Source organism: Pelodiscus sinensis, chromosome 2, assembly GCF_052426305.1.
Source record: "Pelodiscus sinensis isolate ZL-2025 chromosome 2, ASM5242630v1, whole genome shotgun sequence".
NCBI classification, from domain to species: domain Eukaryota; kingdom Metazoa; phylum Chordata; order Testudines; family Trionychidae; genus Pelodiscus; species Pelodiscus sinensis.
In genome coordinates this window covers 177424785-177440402 of record NC_143053.1, presented here as the reverse complement: position 1 = coordinate 177440402, position 15618 = coordinate 177424785, and positions in this window count along the sequence as shown.

Sequence of the window (15618 nt, the reverse complement as noted above, 5' to 3'; positions counted from 1 at the left end):
AGTATCCTGTCTGCTGACAGTGGCCAGCACCAGGTGCCCCAGAGAGGGTGGACCGAAGACAATGATCAAGCGATTTGTCTCCTGCCATCCCGCTCCAGCCTCTGACAAACAGAGGCCAAGGACACCATTTTATCCCCTGGCTAATAGCCTTTTATGGACCTAACCTCCATGAAATTATCTAGCTTCTCTTTTAACTCTGTTATAGTCCTAGCCTTCACAGCCTCCTCTGGCAAGGAGTTCCACAGGTTGACTACACGCTGTGTGAAGAAGAACTTTCTTTTATTAGTTTTAAACCTGCTCCCCATTAATTTCATTTGTTGTCCTCTAGTTCTTCTATTATGGGAACTAATAAATAACTTTATTGGCCCTCTCCACACCACTCATGATTTTATATACCTCTATCATATCCCCCCTCAGTCTCCTCTTTTCTAAACTGAAAAGTCCCAGTCGCTTTAACCTCTCCTCATATGGGACCTGTTCCAAACCCCTCAGTACAAAAAAAAAAAATGCTAACAAAATTTGCAGAAGCAAATTTGGGAGGTGTTTCTAACACAGAGGAGGATAGGCATATAAGAAAATGTGGATGACCTTGAAAATTAGACTAATAGAAAAGGAATGGAATGTAGGGACTTGCAGCAAGAATGTATGCTATAAAATGGGGACATATAATTTGGAAGTGCCAGAGGAGAAAGTCCTCCTTGATCATGACATGACTATGAGCGTGCCAGTGTGATGTGGCTGTGAAAAAGGCTAATACAATGCCAGGATTACAATAAGGAAATAAGGTGAAGTATTTTCATTAGGGCATGTCTACACTAGTAAATAATTTCAAAATAAGTAAAATCAAAATAGCGTGTCCCTGCTATGGGGAAGCATGGAAATGAGTCCACATTATTTTGAAATAGCACGGCCACACTGATTGGAGTCTGCCTCAAATTTAGTGTCCCCTGGAAGTACTCTGGCAAGCTGCATGATATGCTTTTAGGGTTCTTCTTTACAACTGCATCTCACATGCCACCACTCCACTGCCTCCCCCCTGCATCATCAAATGGATGCAGTGTGTTCTAGTTACCCTTGCAGATGCCAAGGTGCTGCGAAGCCTCATGGTGCAGTTTGTCCAGACTGCCCACATGCTGTTCCAGCAGAACAATGACCAGCCTGAACCGGAAGACTTCTTCACCCAGGGTCCTGGCACTCTAGCTGTTGCAAATGCCCCTCAATCCCCTGGACACTGTGGAATACTGCTTCTGGAGGAGGGAGACCAGTTTGGACTGGTGAGACCTCATCATCCTGCAGTGATGGAATGACCAGCAGTGGCTCCAGAACTTCTGCACGTGGAAGGCCACCATCCTGGAGCTTGCGAGTGGTTTGCCCCTGCCCTCAAGTGACAGGATACCCGACAGCATCCTGCGATGTCCCTGCAGAAGCACATGACCATCGTCCTGTGAAAGCTCGCCATGCTGGACAGCTACTGCTGTGTTGGGAACCAGTTTGGCGTGGGGAAATCCACAGTCAAGGCCGTGCTCCTGCAAGTAGCCAAGGCCATAAACCACATATTGTTATGGAAGCTTGTCACTCTGGACAATGTGGATACCATCATTGATGATTTTGCCGCCCTGGGCATTCCCAACTGCAGGGGCCATAAACGGCCTGACACCCCATCCTGGCCCCTGACCACCACGCCTCAGACTATATCAACAGAAAGGGATACTTCTCCATGATGCTGCAGGGCCTTGTGAACCACAAGGGATGCTTTGCCGACATCAGTGCTGGCTGATTGGGGAAGGCGCATGATGCCTGTATCTTCTGGAACTCCTGCCCCTTCCAAAAGATGCATGCTAGCACTTTTCCCCCCGATCACACCATCAGGGTTGGGAAGGCGGACATGCACATCTGCATCCTGAGCGCCACAGCCTACCCCTTGCTCCTGCTCCCCTGGTTTATGGAAACCCTGCACAGGCAGCCTGGACCCCACCAAAGAGCACTTCAATGTGAGGCTGAGCAGGTGCCGCATGGTGGTGAAGTGTGCGTTCAGTCACTTAAAGGGGAGGTTCCAGAGTCTCCTCACCTGCCTGGACCTCAGTGAGCGCAACAACTCCTTTATGGTGACAGCCTGCTGTGTGCTCCACAACCTCTGTGAGAGCAAGGGGGAGACTTTCTTGCTGGGATGGGGGGCAGAGGCTGAACGGCTGGGCAGGGCTCATGTGCAGCTTGACAGCAGTGCCATTCAATGAGCACATCAAGGGGTTGTGCTCATCAGGGAGGCCTTGAGGGACAGTTTCAGGCAATGCCAGCTGAGAGATCTTCCCCTGTACCTCTCCACAAGGGGCCCTACATTCCTCCTGTGTGCCTTTACTCCCCCACCTTTCCCTTTCCCTACCCTCCCTTCTCATCTTCTCCCCTCCCTGAAAAGGAAATAAAGCCTTTTTTTTTGTTTGAAAAAACAAGTCTGTTTTATTTGGTGGCTATACAACAGGGGAGGGACTGGGGAAAGGACCTGGAAGAGAAGGGGTGCTCAGGGCTGGGGCTGGCACCTGGCTTGATCAGCTCAGAAGGGTTCATCTGCCCGAGAGGTTCCACTGCCCTGTTTTCTGGGGCCCCAGCAGCCCCTGGGGGGGCCAGGAGGGGAAGCCACAGGGGCGGGGGGAGGGAGTGGTGGCTAGTGGCCTTCTCCACGCACAAGGCCATGTGCTCCACCCCTAAGGTGAGGGAGGAGCACATGGCCTTGTGCTAGTGCGCCAGCTGGTCCCAGGCCAGCCTTCCTCTGCTCCCAGTCAGCCTGGTGCTCCTCTCAGTCAGCGGCCTGCTCCCCGCGCTCGTCAAGCCCCTGTACAAGGGAGTAGAGGCAGGCCATCTGCTCATGCATCAGGTCTTCCCAGTTGCATTTCCTCTGGTGGATCCCGCGGAGTTGGGTAGATGGTGTGGGAGGTGGTGGATGCACCAAGCTTGCAGCTGGCCCAGTTGCAAAGAAAAGTTACAGGAGCAGTCATCCCAGGAGAGGCAGTGCATGAAGCCTAGCCCTCATCTCTGAGCCAATACCTAAGGTGTTGGTTCAGATGATGGTGATGTGCTTCAAGCAAGGCCATCTGTTGCCTAGACAGCAGGCACTTTCCTGCAGGGGCACGGACGTTCCAGGGGAGCATTGCTACATCCATGACCCGGGGACAAGCAGGCGTGGGAAGGTGCTGGCCAGGCCAGGAGCCTGTGGGTGGGAAGGGCGGACAGGGTGGCTCGGCTTCCTTCTGTCCCCCCCACACACTGGGTCCAGTACTGGCGGCATCCTGCAGAGAGAGAACTTCTATTCCTGCCCTGGTGGGCCCCCCACACAACCTTATTTACCTCCACCGGTGCTGGGGATCGCAGCTCCCATTGGCTGAGGTTTGCCATTCCCGGCCAATGGGGACTGCGATTGCTTGTACCTGCAGAGGTGCAAGTAAATATAACAGCAGGGGTTCACCAGGGACTAACTCTGGCGAACTGCCACTCTTTTATTGCCCACCCACCCCTGGTTTAGGAGGAATTTGTGAACAAATACACTTGCGGACAGACAGACAGACAGACAGATACACGTTTCTAAAATATAGAGCCAGATAATGCAGTGTGTCTTTTAATGGGGGCCCAGTGAACTTAATGCTATTTTGAATGTGTGTGCTGTATCATTCTGATGGATTGATTGGTGTTGAACTCACTGAAATTAGAGCAATTTTGCCAGGCGTCCCCTATTTGGTAGAGGGAATTATGGCCACCTCATTCTAAGGTGCCTGAGGTTCCTGGCTGCTGCCAATGTGGCTGTGGCTGTGGCAGTTGCTAAACCCTGGGTTCTTTTAAATTGATGCTGGAGTCCTGTGCAACATGCTGCAGAGCCTCGGAAGGCACGTTCCTGATGGTGCTTGTGCGGGTGAGGAGGGTGGGGGATCCAGGTGGTTCTGAGGGGGCTACCCTGGCCCTGCCCCTTCTACCTATGATGCAGCCTCTTCCAGGAGTGTGGATCCACCACCACGCACCTTGCATAGGGGCCCGGTGAGTGTTGGCCCATCTGGTAAAAGGGATACTAATGTAATTCCTCTGGATATCTGTCCCTTTGAAGCCATTCCCCCCACCCGTGAGGTCTTTATATTCTAGATCAGACTGGATTCTTCAGGTACCAATAGCAAAATAAAGGATGTTTGAATAAATAGCCTGGTTTTAAACAGGTTTAGGGCTTTTTTCCTGATCCAGCAATGAACAGGACCTGTAGTCCACAGAGGGCCCCAATCCTTAGAGAATTATTGGAAGGACTGGTGTGCTTATTCTGAGCTGAAGCTGTGATGAACTTGAAACTATAAGTTTTTATTGTTATACATTTTGTTCTGTTAGTGCTTTTATCTTACAAGTAAAATAGGATCCTTAGGCAAATTATTCCAGTGTTTAACCAACCTGACAGGAAGTTTTTCCTAATGTCCAACCTCAACCTCCTTTGCTTCAGTTTAAGCCCATTGATGCTTGTCCTATCATCAGAGGCTAAGGAGAATAATTCCCCCCCCACTTGTGACACCCTTTTAGATACCTGAAAACTGCTATCATGTTCCATCTCAGTCTTCTCTTTTCCAAACTAAACAAGCCCAATTTTTTCAGCCTTGCCTCATGTCTCATGTTTTCTAGATCTTTAATCATGTTTGTTGCTCTTCTCTGGAACTTCTCTCATTTCTCCACATCTTTCTCCAAATGTGGTGCCCAGAACTGGACGCAATACTCCAATTGAGGCCTAATGAGCACATAGTAGAGCAGAAGAATCACTTACGACTTTCTTACAACACTCCTGTTAATGCATCCCAGGATCATGTTTGCTTTTTTTGCAACAGTGTCACACTGTTGACTCATATTTAGTTTGTGGTCCACTATGACCCCTAGATGCCTTTCTGCATTACTCCTTCCTAGACAGTCGCTTCCTACTCTGTATGTGTGAAACTGATTGTTCCTTTCTAAGTGGAGTACTTTGCATTTGTCCTTTAGCTATTTCCAATTTAGCCAATTCCAAGAATGAGGTTAAAGAAAAATAGTTTTTTCCCCCAGTGTGAACATTTTGTTCCTAGTGATTTCTTTGGAGTACTCTAGCACTATCATACTTGGAAGTGCAAACTTGATATTGATAGGATAGGGCTAGATGAACAGGAGAGTACCTTTGGCTGTCCCAATAAAAATTGAGCAGATTTTGTTGATTTATAAGTCTCTGAAAAGTATTTGTACATACTCAATAGTTGGTTAGAGGTTTGCTGCTAAAATATCTGAATATTCCCACTATTCTGAGTATTCTCCAGCGTCCAGGTGCTTCTTTCGAGCTAACAGCAGTGCATACTTGTCACAGCAAGCTGTCACACTGCTATCTTAGGAAGCAAGCACCATTCACCTGTTAAAAAAAATAATTTAACCGAGGTTGCACAAGATCATCCTTGGTAGAGCTGGTACTAGAAACCAGATATCTTATATACCCCACCCAATTCTTATCCACAGAGCCTTTTGTAATGAATGTGATGAATCAACACACTAGCGTGATCGCTACACTTTCTTGGTTAACTTAACGGCAGGAAAATATGTAAGTAAATTTGAGTTTTTGTGTGACCTTTGGAAGATCAATAAAACTCAATTTGCCTCATTTTTCCCACCTGTAAAATGGGGATAAGGCACACGCATCTTTGTAAGGTACGTTAAAACGAATAAAAAAAGGGCTATTTTTATTTTATTCTAATAAGATGCTAGTTTTTTGCATTCCAGTGGTAGATAAAATGATTTGCTTTGTGCACTGCCTAGTTGTTTGTTTTGTTTGATGCCAATTAGTTCATTTTATCATCCTTTTATCATTGTGTTCTTTAGTGCTATGGTCAATTCATATGCTATTTCATATATAATGAATGTAAGCCCAATAGATTTAAGTTCTACAATTAGTGAAGTATAAGGCTGAGAAGTATTTAGACGTGATGAGTATGTATTAAATATATAAGTGAAGCAGGGCTGGAATGCAAAATCTACTGCCTGAGGCTTGTAAAATTTTAACTTAGCCCTAGGCATAAAAACACTTGACCTGTGTGGGAGATCTAGGAATAACTCTTTACCAGTAAAGTCACAGTTTCGGTGATGTTATGAGAAACTCAATTATGATAGATGACAGTATTGTCCAAGATCACAAGACACCTAATTGTAATGGAATGCTGTCCTGTCTTGTGCAAGAGCTCTTGTACAAGAGGGCAGTGTAGACAGGCAACATGAATTTCTTGCGCAAGAAACACCAATGGCTAAAATGGCCATCAGAGCTTTCTTGTGCAAGAGAGCGTCCACACTGCCATAGACGCTCTCGCGTAAAAGCACATGCCAGAGTAGACGTAGCAATACGGAACAAAAAGTCAGTCCCTGTCCCAAGGAATTTACAACCTAATTATAAAACAAGAGGCAACAAAGAGAAAAGAGCAAGAAAACAATGATACAATCATGCTATGCCTCAGTGTGACACACAGTGGTGGCTACACATTAGTAATCTACAATGCAAGCGTTTTGTAGGCATCATGGCAAAGGACAGTTTTGAGGAAGGATTTGAAAGAAGGTAACGAGGTAGCTTTGTGGATCTTTACGGAGTTGATGTGAGGCAGTATAGGAGAAAGATTGATGGTACTTGTTTGAACATTTTAAAAGTGAGCGGTGGAGGCTGGCATGATGGACTGATTGGCGGTGAGCATCAGTAATGAATGAGAGATGATTGAGTGGGAATAGATTGTAAAAGGCCGTGAAAACTAATACAAGCAGTCTGGATGGAAAGTACTATATAAATGGAAGATGGTGTTATAACCTGGCAGCTTAATGACTGTGTTATCAGTCTATGGATGTAGCCATGGGTCATTAAAGCTCCCATTTGTGGTTCTGTTCTGCGTTCACAAAGGATTTCTAAGTCTCAGTCTTGTCAGGCCATGCAGGATATGTTTTATTTGTGTAAATTAACCTATTTTGGACTCTTTCCTAGTCTACAACCAAATCATCTCACTAAACGAAAAGTATTTCTGTATCTTATCTTCCGGTTTTAGTGACTACAGATGGTTCTGTCTGGAAATCGGTGAAGGGTCATATTTATGTGTGTCAGATGAGAGCTGGTCTTGATAGTTACTGGAAATTTTCAAATGTGAAAGAACTTTTCCATTTGGAAAGATGTTAAGTGCTGTTATCTACAGTAGAGGGCAGTCTGATATCATTTAACTATGAAAACTGCTGCACATTTTCAACTGGTCTTTTTGGCTTGATATGTATAAGGGCAACTTTGTAGGACTTGAAGAGATAGAAGGAAAGGACTATTGCCTTTAATTAAGCACCACCAAGTTTTATCTAAAATAACGTGTTTTGCTTATGGAAGCTGCCAGATTGATGGCCCTGGAGCATTGCCTGTTTATCCTCAGAACAGATACAGCAGAGGAAATAATGTAAGCTTCCCAGCTCCACTGTAAACATGCACTAGAAGCCTGACCTGGAGCATCATTCTATGTAGACAAGAGGAATGATCAATCTTCATGCATGTCCTTAGCCTCTGGAAAAGCTCTGAATCCCTCTAACAAGAGGCTTTAGCAAAACATTTGATGGATTAAGAGCTCAAAAAACTGGAGACTGCTAAAATGGGAAATGCAGTAGTGGTGATGTTGACAGTGGCAGGGAGGGGAAAGGAGAGTGTTTCAGAAGGAAGTCAGTTTTGGCCACATTTGGTTGTTAGTGAGCCAACCAGGAGGAGCTGGCAGACCAGCAGAGATGTAACAGAAGAGAGGACTATGCAGCACTTTAAAGACTAACAAGATGGTTTATTAGGTGATGAGCTTTCGTGGGCCAGACCCACTTCCTCAGATCAAATTGTGGAAGAAAATTGGCATGACCATATTCTTCCACAATTTGATCTGAGGAAGTGGGTGTGGCCCATGAAAGCTCATCACCTAATAAACTATCTTGCTAGTCTTTACAGTGCTGCATAGTCCTCTCTTTTGTTTCAGTAAGACCAGACTAACACGGCTACATCTCTATTACTATTCAGCAGAGATGTAGGATTGTCAGAAGCAAAGAGCATGTTGTCAGTGTAGAGATGTGATCTAGTGTGTTCATCTCTCCCTCTGAGACCTTTCCTCCTTTGCCTGTCACTAATGCCATGGTTTCTTACCTACCCATTTGATCCTTCCCCTTCAGATGCTAACTGTGTGTGGCCCTCACTTTTTACACTTACCCCAGTAGCCTCACTCTCTTCTGGCTCTTCACATGTACCCATTTTCCCTCATCTTCAAAATGCTACCAGTGAACATTTATCTCTCCAGCTACAGCTCTATCTCCCTGCTTCCTGGTACTTCTAAATTCACTGAAAAAAACCATTTACAACCATCGTCTCAAATTTCTCTCCTTCCAGTCCATCCTTAAACTGTTTGAATCTCAATTCTGCTTTCCTCATACCACTGGAATCTTTCCAAACGTAGTTTCTTATTATGTATTACTATTAGACAAAAGGTCTGATATCACCAAAATGAAATTCAGTAAAGAAAAGAACTAGATAAATTCATGGAGGATAGGTCCATCAAAACTTATTAGCCAGAATTGGTAGGAATGATGTCCCTATCCTCTGTTTGTCAGGGGTTGGAAATGGGTGACAGGAGAGGGATCACTTGATGATTATCTGTTCACTACCTCTGGGGCATCTGGCACAGGTCACTGTCAGACAACAGGATATTGGGCTAGATGGACCTTTCGTCTGACCCAAGATAGCCATTCTTATGTTCTTATGGTAGATGACCACATGATGAAGAGTTTTTTTTTCTTTATGCACCGCAGCTATTGTTAATTATATTTTTGATAAAACACAGGATGATGCTTTGGCATCATCTGTCAACTCATTCTCCATTAGTCGGTACCGGATGAATCTCTCTAGTCTGGCATCCTCTGGTACAGCAACATCCATGGTCCAGCGTGATTTTAGTTAGCTGTATGTCCACTTACCATGGGTGTGGCCAAGTTTCTTGCAGTTGCATAAAGTTTGTGTAGAGCCACCAGTCCTGGATCTCAGTGTTCTGTGCTGTTATTTAGCTACGTAGTAACTAAATAACCAGAATGCTGCTTGCATGTGTGCTATGTTGAGTTCTGCAATTAGCAGACCCCAAGAGAGCCCCCAAAGACCATAAATCAGATAAGGACCGAAGGTTCCCAGCTAGGTTTATTGTGAAGCGAAGTACAGTAATAGTTGTCAGTAGACTCTATTGAACCTCTACACATATCTACCCCATTACAATGGACTCTGCTCAAGCAGTGGGAGGTCCCACAGCCTCTTCAGCTGGACAAAGACAGCCCCTCCAAGATGCCACTTTATATACAGGCATAAACAAGTTACACATCACTCCTGACGTGTCAGGTTACCACCCTGTGATGCTACTTAGATACCACCCATCACTCTGTACCTCATGGTTCAATTAGATCATCTCTGTCTATCATGCTGTCATTTTAGACCCTTTCCTGAACCTGGGTCGGTATCTGTGGGGAGTGTGGGTACCAAGGTATTTTTTAACGAGCTGGTGGTACCATCCTTTTGGAATGTGCCTTCAACTTATGACCAGTACCAATTACTGTTCTACACCTATTACCAATTACTGTGTTACACGCCCAGCCCTGTTCGTGCCAAGCTCTCTGAGCAGGGACCTACTTCTTGCTCACAGCTTAGCTTTCCTTTATTTTAGCCAAATGTTGTCTGTTGCTTGTTAGGCCTCAGGCCACAAACCAGGCCTGTGTTACATGGGCTTTTGTTTCAGGCCCTCATCTTACTACAAGCTCTCATTTACTCCTAAATGTCATCTAAGAGCCCCGTAAGCAATGGAAGTGTTGGTAATGCTGCTAGACAATATTGACCTCCCATGGTTCCACAAATTCTCTGATTTGGCACCGGTCAGGTCTCAAGGGTACTGGACTAGAGAGGTTCAACTTGTAGATGTCTGCAATTATTTAAGGCCCTAAGCACAAAGGGAAATAGATTTACTCAATATTTTCTTTAGCAAATGAGAACACTGTGACTGATTTGCTAGACTGATTTGCTATGTTGGTTTCCAGTGTGTGCATACTGCCAACTTTCACCAGTTTTTTTTCAGTATATTAAAATAAACAACTTTTTTTCAGTGCCTGACCCCCTTTTTTATATACATAGGAAAGAGCCTTTTCATTCCTCTGAACAATTGATAATTTTCTAACACTAGGTGGCATTATATGGAAAGAAATGGCCTGATTATTATACAGAGTTGTCCAGCACATGCTGCACTGCTGTTAAACCTCTCTCTTGGTAGCATCATCTATTGTGTAAAAAATTTTGAACAGCATTGCTAAGGGTCAAGATGAAATGATACAGGCTTAAAGAAGAAAAATAAAGGCTGTAAAAGGAGATTGTTGGGAAGATAGTAGCAAAACTTGGACACCATCTGTAAATCTATAGAAGCTGTTCAGCAGAATGAGATATTTGGGCTTTGACAACTGCTTTGGGGTGTGTGTGTGTGTGTGTGTGTGTGTGGTGTGTGTGTGTGTGGGTTTTTTTTTTTGCCACTGGCTATTTTAAACACGTGGTACCTCACCTCAGGATTGTTAGCAGTTTTGTGCAGGCACATCTGTGGGAATGTATATACATAGTGAAATCTCATGGACAAAATAAACCCGATAACCCAGTAGCTCCCCAGCTCACAGAAGAATTATAGATAGTTGAAATACTGATATTCTGTAGTAGTATTCTTGTTGCATCCATTGATAAAGTATCCATATTAGAAGGTAGAACATTTATCTTAATCTCTCTAGAAAAGACAGCTCTTTATATATAAATTGCCGCATCCCCTATGCCACTGCTCTTACGTACCCTATTGGCAGGTGTTGGGTGTAGTGCCCTCTACTAATGAGCTTTGTCCACAAAACCTAAGGAAGTGGCCTCACAAAGATCACACCAATGGAAGCTGTTTGATTGATTGCTGCAGGGGTATTCTGCTAGTATTGGGACTTTTATATTACATATCAGAGGGGTAGCCATGTTAGTCAGATGCATCTGACAAAGTGGGTCTTTGCCCACGAAACCTTATGCTCCAATACATCTGTTAGTCTATGAGGTGCCATAGGACTCCTTGTCATTTTTATATGACATAGTTACTGAAAAGGGGACGTGGTTGTGATGAATTTTCACTGTGAAGATCCTGGTTTAAGTTTTAGTCTCTAATTGCCAGTATAGGCTGGTAGAATGTTTCTAATACATAGAGCAGGGCATGTACAGAGCAGCCATTGGATCAGAGAAATACAAGTGAAATATTGTCTGTTTTACACACCATCACCATCATTGAGTTCTGCATATCTTTGGATTACCTGAGGCATCTACTCTCTGTGCATGTGTGTGGCTGTAATGCAGCATAAATGTGCTGACATTTAGTATAATCTCAGGAGTTCTTAGCTTCAAACTGAATGTTGCTTGTACTCAGACTGTAAAAAATGGCTGAGTATGTAGTAGCAGAAGTTATAAAGGAGAGTCTTGAAGTATTGCTAAACACCAATGATTATCACTTAAAATTATCATAGGTTTCAATAAAGTTACTGTTTAATTTCCTAAGATACTGATAAACACTGTGCTAGAAGGTATGTTACTCAAAATAAGAGCTGCAAGGACCTGGCAGCAATGGTAAGTGCTGCCAGGACCCTGCACCCACAACCCCATACCTCAGTCCAGAGGCCCCTCCAATACCCATATTCTCAGCACATAAACTAGTTACTAAAGATTGTGATTAACTATTCATGGTCCAAATTCTTATCAGGTGTCTCAGTCAAGAAGACCTTTTCTGCCTTCATACATGTTCTTAGTAATAATCATTATGGTGGTGTTACTGTGCATATTGTGATATGTTTTCCTACATTCAGAATGCAAACAGATATTTTCAGTCAAAATGGTGTTGATTTTCAATCAAGCGACACAAAACAAAAAACAAGAAAGAACAAAAATCAAGTCTCCAGGGAAAAGCACTCAGTTTGTCTCTTCTTTGATAGTCTGTAGGGACAGCAAACATAAAAATAGTTGCTACTCCTTGCAGACAATAGAGGCCTTACAGATATAAAGGCCTCTATAAAGTAGTATAAAGAAAACGTAGGCATACATTATACAATCATGAGGCATTGCAGGCTACTGAGATGCAGTGTAACAAAGTTTCATGCTTGTAATTCGATTAATGAGTAATGGAGCTAGAAGGAGTAATTCGTGAGTGCAAAGAAATGCCAGTGGATCTGTAGTTTTTAGGAAGTACAAAGTATAGCAATAGACACATGTTGAGGATTCATGTAAGACAGCCCTGATCTTAATTTGAAGCATTACTTGTTCATTGCACATACATTCTAAGACAGAGAGTATGTAACAAGTAGCCAATTATGGAAGAGCAAAGAGACAAAATTTGCTGGCCAGTCTTACTGGTTAAGTTCTATCAAGCTTCCTGATGGGTTGTATGAATGCCAGTTGTAAATGTTGAGTTAGGATACCAAAAAGGACTGACAGCCAATAAAGACAGAGCAATCAAACGTTCTGTTAGTATCTCTAATTTGAAAGCACCAAGTTATTAAATAGAAATCCCAGTAAATGGGCACACACTTTTTGGCATCAGATGTTGTCTTCTAATAAAGTATGGAATCATAGAAGTTTGAGATGGAATATACTTTTTTAGATTATCCTTTCCAGCCTCTACCAGTCCCCTTACAGTATGTTTTGCATATACATTTCTACTGTTTTGTGAAGAAGACTGCGGGTTTCATTTATGTGATGTGCTGTGATAAATGAAGAACAAATCTTGGCATCTACCCACGTCTTTGCTATTTCTCCTCAAGAAAAATGTGATGAAAGCTCTTGCCAAATCCTCAGATTTGCTAACATTGCTTTGTGCTGCTAGAGTAGCACAGAGACCTTAAACCTGCCTTAAGTGGGCAACTAAGGAGTCCTTCAACATGTGAGAATCTTCAATTGGTGTAAAGCTGGTATAACCAGCTTTACAACAGCACCTTATGCTCCTACCAGCTCTCAGAGGAAGTGTTTTGGAGACCAAAGGCGGTGAGACCAGAATGCAGTGTTCTTTGATAATCCTTGCTGGCATAATGGTGTTTGTTGGGGCAGTCCTTAGCCCCTACGTAGTCCTATGATTGAGTGAGTATTACCTCTCCCGCCCCTCAGCTCCATTGCATAGTTGCTCAGTTCAATTGAGTATTGAACCCATAATCTACCATAAACAGGTACATGTAGCCATGATCATGCAGAGCTTTTAAAACTTACAAGAGTGCATTTGCAACTTGCATATAAGCAAGATTCTGCACCGCAGAAAATCTTACATTTTATTTCATAAACATAGGCATCTGCTACTAATTAAAGTAGCAGCATATAATTATACCCTTTCTTATTAGTAGATATGGAGTCTGACAGTTGCTTAGATACAAAATAAGCAACTACAGATTGTCTTTTGCACTTTAACAAGCACAGGGAGCTGGAACAACAGAATTGGAAACTTCTGCATTATCTTCAATAAATGTGCCTAGGGAAAAAATGTTTAATCTCATTGGTAGCTTGTAATTTTAGCTGTAAGTTTGTTCCATTACTTCTTCTCTCTCTTTCCCATAAAATACTACAAACCTAAAAACTCCTACGGAGAGATGAGAACATTTCCTGTGGGGAAACATTAAAAAGAAGGAACATCAGTATGGTTAATGGCCACCACTTTGCTCAGATCCCATCTTCTCATTTCCATAAACATACATTTTTCTTTGTTATTGGCATTTTGAAAGCATTAAAGAGCGAGGCATGTACAGTTACAGCTACCTGCACATAAATCGTAATTTAACAAACTATGTTCTAGCAATTACTATAACATTTAAGAGACAGATACTACACCAGACTTGTGGTTTTAAGATCTCAGCCAAAACACTGTCATAAGAAGATAAAATAAATCCAGAACCACCCCAACAGAGTCACTGTTAGAGTAATTAATCTTCTGATGAGAACTGCGTTAGGAAGGCACGTTACTGTTGCCCCACAGAATTTAGGTGTACTATATCCTGTGATGTACAGTTGAACAAATGACCTTTTCTTTCCTCACATTCTGTTAATAATCCCCAATTTTTCTTGCTCCAAGAGCTTACAGCTCTGCTGATACAACTGTGATCAGAGTTCCCTTGTTATTAAACTGTAAGGAATGCAACCAGAGTCGTTAATACAGCGATAATCCTCTTGGGCCATATACTTATTTTTCAAGCTCTTGAGAGGGATGCTGCCTGTACACACAGTGCTGTCTGTAATGGAGATTTGTTACCGTAAATCTTTGGAGAAATATATAGCATGCATCTTCAAGACTTTGCATTCTGCAGCACGGTGCAATAGAACTTCAAATTACTTTAGTATCAACTGCTGTAATATTGTAATCACTTGAAAGAATCATGTACTTTATTTTTAAATAAGCTGTTTAAGGGAAGGTTTGATTTCCTCTGCACAATCTTTCCTGCAGAGTGGAGTAAGAGCTGTGAACAAAGAGAACACAATTGCAACGAAGTGCTTCATAGTTTGTGATTCAGGAACGGACCAGTAGGGGGTGCTGTGTGAGCATACAATGAGCATTCTTTTCTGAAGACAGGATTGCCTCTGAGGTTTAGTTTATGCCAGTTTGGAGAAGTGGAGGTTGAATGGGAAATCTCAAGTTTTCTTTTAATTTGGGCATATCACCATGATCAGAATTTAGGATGATGTTTCATGAAAATCCAAAGATAAAGGTAATAAACAGTAAACTTATTAAATCTGTCTTCTCAATACAGGTATCTTAGGCATTTCTTTATTGTGCTGCAAGCTATAGAACCATGCACCAGTGTAGCATATTGCTTGCTCTGTACAAGGTGATTTGATACAATTATTTTTCAGTTAGCTGGGTGTTTGCCAAGAACTGCTAAATCCTCGATGAGGCCTTTTATGATCATGAATCATTGCTAGAAATGAGTCTGAGGTGCCAAATCCAGATTCTAATTCCTCTAACCTTTCCCAAATTGGGGATATTTGGATATTAGGGTTTTAGCATGGGTCTCTTATTACTGTGCTAACTTGCAGTAATGAGAAACCTGCACTAACTAGCATGATATATTTCAGCTGTGTGGGGCAAATTAGGTTGAAGTCCAGATACATATTAATTAAACCATAGGTTTTTCAAACTGTGTGGCATATTCCCCTGCCTTGGATGGGTTGAGCTTTTACAGCTTAAAACTTAATTTAAAGGGTTCACAGTATTTTAACGAGTTTATTTCCGTGTTGGCTTGCATATCACCGGAGCAGGCAGTGATCTCAGAAACTCTAAGGGGCGGGAGGCCCTTGAGCAGGGGGTTGTTTATTTATTAAGGGTACCTCCTAAAACTATTTGAACTTGGCCCTGTGTTCATGACAGAAGTGTTATAAAAGTTCTGTCTTGGTTTTGATTAGTACAATGGCTCCAAAAGGCCCTCTTCTCCATCTGTGACTTTTTAGTTTGCTGTAATGTACCAATGATCTGTGACAGGTGAAGCAGAACAATAGAGCACCAAGTGGTCTAAATCCTCATTTCCATCTGACCAGCTGCAACATCA